The sequence below is a fragment of the Drosophila guanche genome, unplaced genomic scaffold (assembly GCF_900245975.1).
Source record: "Drosophila guanche unplaced genomic scaffold, DGUA_6, whole genome shotgun sequence".
In the NCBI taxonomy this organism is placed as follows: domain Eukaryota; kingdom Metazoa; phylum Arthropoda; class Insecta; order Diptera; family Drosophilidae; genus Drosophila; species Drosophila guanche.
The window spans coordinates 8,824,208-8,827,841 of NW_022995744.1; positions in this window are offsets into that span (position 1 = coordinate 8,824,208).

A 3,634-nucleotide genomic window follows, 5' to 3' on the forward strand; every position below is an offset into this window, starting at 1 on the left:
CTATGCAACAATTTGTTGCACTCCACACACGTCGTCAGCGGCAGCCAAGCGTTGCTCTTTTATATGCCATGCCAGGATTGGCATGGCTTGGCTGGAATACACTGCCTTTGGTTAGAGTAATTCTAGCGCTACCATGGAGTAGGCATGAATGTTGGGAAGACCATTGTAGAACTAGTTTAAGGGAATAAGGGGGGAAAATATCTAATGTACTTTTGATATCCATTACATTTGCACAGTTCAAACATTTATTATACTAAAATCCTTTACCCAACAACTTGCCTTCCCTGGGTTAGGGTATCTCCGCACTTCGCGCACACTTTATCAAAAAATTCTGCATTTTTCTGCATTTATTTATTTTTTTGCATACTGGCGAGGCACTTAAAAATTTAAATTAGCGCTGGCCGAGTGAATTGCATTAGCGCGCTTTTTAATTCGACTCGTAAATATTTCACCTCTACCTCGGGTATGTGTATGAATTTTTCAGCATTTTAACGCGCTACCCAGGTCGATGATTATCCTGCACAGCTTATCAGCGCCTGGCCAGGCTCTCCTCTGCCAATATGCCCACCCTGCCTGCCTGCCTCTCTCTCTCTCCCTCGTGTTATTGAAAAGCAATTAAAAAATCCCAGCGCCATGGAGTGCGGAGAAATTATTGAATTATAATGCACACATGATGCCTGGCACTACAGGGGGTGCGACACAGGGTTCGGGTTCGTGGGTCAAGCTCATAAATATAAATAGGTGTTCGCATTTTGGAAGAGCTGCAGCAGTCGCTGGTGCCATAGACTGACTGCCAAACTCTGTCAACTCTGTGTTGCAAGTAGAAAGTAGTTTGCAGATTTAAGCACATTTTTCTGTTTGTTGCACTCGAAACTAATTTATTATCCATTATATATATTATTCCAAATTAAAGCCCGCACATGTACCTTTAGTCACCTCCAATTAATTGACTATATCTGCTTTCGTTCTGGTTTAAGCCCGCAATCAGCTTATTGCGATTAAATTCTCATCTCGATTGACTGACTTCCCCGCCAACTACGTCTGCTAATTGCGCCTATCCGATTACCCGACGCCAAAAGCTATTTTCAATAGCAAAAACAACGCCGCGCCAAAAAAAAGTGCAAAAATGAACATTTTATAATTGGCTTTTCGGGCCAAAGATGAAAAAATAAAAAGGCAGGAGCAATGCTTCGCGGTGCATTCGAAAATAATTAGCATAAAAATAACACACACAAACGTCGAAGCAGCTCGCAAAAATATTAAATTTCAGGCAATTAAAAAATGCGCAACGCAACGCTGGAAAGTGCGCTACGGATTTGGCTGACAGCCAAAAGGAAACATAAAAGGGTTGCCTGGCCGTATCAAATTACCCAGAAAGCCCAGCAGAAGTCTCCACGTTTTATGTGGCTAAGACAAACAAATAAATTGAAGTATTTTCCATTCTGCCCAAGAAGCTTAGAGCCATAAACACAATCAAAGCCAACGCAAATAGTCGTAAAGGTCATAAAAATTGTCTTAAACGAAATGAGCGAACCAAACCAAACCGAACAGAACCCTCCCCCACACACAGCACAGACAGACTGTCAGTCACTCAGCCCACTCCCCCTAGAATCCCGTCTTTATAGATATATATTTTTATTTTATTTTTTTTTGTAAACTGTGAACAGAACGATAAAAATGTGGCCCTCGACACCTGCGACCACAATTAAGCCGCGTTAAGCGGCGCTGCCGCCACGGGAGAAACCCAAAAACTTTTCTCAACCAAATTGAGTTAAAACTCGCACAAAAAATACAACAAAAAAATACGCTTTTGCCCTGGCCAATTTTTTAGCTCCCTCTATTTTCCCTTGCAATTAAATGCCACCCAGCGGTCGAGACTTTTACGTGCTGAAAGTTGATAATTTAATTGAAGTTGTTAACAATTTTTTGCTGCCTTTTTTTGCATTATTTCTAAAAAAAAGGGCAATAAAATATGTGCAATATGGCAGTGGGGGCCTTATTAAAATTTGTTGAAATATAATTAAAGTCATGCTGAATTTAATTGCTGTGCTGACAAGGGTGTTCCTGCAGCAACGAAAAAAAGGGGTCTGAAGATTTAATTTGGTTTAATTTTAAGTGATTGGTGGAGAGGTAAGGGCAAGGAAAGACGCTGTGATTAGCAGGTGCAGAGAGGAACTTAAAATGTCTCCCTTATAGTCATTACCCAAATCTAAAATCTGTAACCCATTCCCAGTCACACAATTCACAAAAAACAGATTCACTTTCATTTTCAATTTGGCTACAATTTGCTGTACGAGTGTGCATGAGATCCAAGACTCAATCAAGAGTTAAATACTAATAATGCAAACAGACAGACATGCACCCCCCAGTATCAAATTTTAGGCTAGAGGCTAGAGGGAAAAAAATACATCTGAAATTACCATAACCAAAGCGGAACCAGGAACCAGAAAAGAAATAAGACCAGAAGCAGGACAGGACACACACACACATCCCATCCCATCCCTGTGTTATTTCTGTTCGAATCATTGCAATTATTTGTGGAATGCATTTGGAGTGAGTGGGAGAGAACTTTATTGAGGCTCAAACGGAAATGGAGAAATGGAGAAAGCGCAAATTGAAACAAAATGTACAAATCAGGCGGCAAATTTGCATGCGACAACATTTCTGAGACTCCCCAATAGCCCACACCCAGTGCCAGTTCTCCTGTGACAATGGGACAGGGGGATCAACTTATTGGCAATTTTTATAGTTCATCGAGGGTTGCAGAACAGCCAGCCAGGAGGGGTGTAGTGTGGTGTGGTGCCGTGTCTATGTCTGTGTGGGTCCCAGTGCAAATTTATGTTTATTGAGGCAAGAATTTCACGATGTCATAAGAGTTGGTCGCTGGGAGAGGCCAACGAGAAGCCAGAGAGCGAAGAGGAAATGCTCTATAAGAAATAAGGAATAAATGTGAATAAATGGAAGACAAAAACTGGTAGAATAAATATAAATAAAAGTGGAATAGAAATAAATTAGAAGAATGAAATATAAGCACAAGTTGCATTCCCTTTCCGCTATACCCCATCGTCACACAGAGAGTATCCCGAAATCGTATGCAAATTTCCCTGCCACGGGATACCTTCTCTTCATATCATATCAATATCCCAGCCGATGTCATGGCAACTTGGGCAGAAATTTATGCAAATAACCGAGCAAATAAGTAAAATATTTCACTTGTCCACCACGCTCTGCTTTTCTTTTGCCAATTTCTTATTTAATTTTTTCGTGTTTCACTTTTTTTTATTTATGGCAACTAATTTGGCAGAGAGCGAGAGAGAAGGGGCGTGGCCACTCGTACACAAATCAATTCCACTACATTGAAGCAAAAATCAATTGGAGTACACAAAAAAAACTGATGGTTTGGGGTGGGGCAATGGAACATGAATCTCCTTCCATGCAAAGGCAGACAAACAGACAGACAGACAGAAAGAAATCCTCTGCTGGTCGGGCAATTATATCTGAAGGAGTCGAGTGGCTCCACTCTCCATGCCACTTGCTGCTCCAGCGAGAGCACAAGTTTATCTGTGCCTCCTGCTTCTCGCTCTGTTCTCTCCTGCAGATCCCTTTTTTCAAGGACCACCCCCCATGGCCTGCC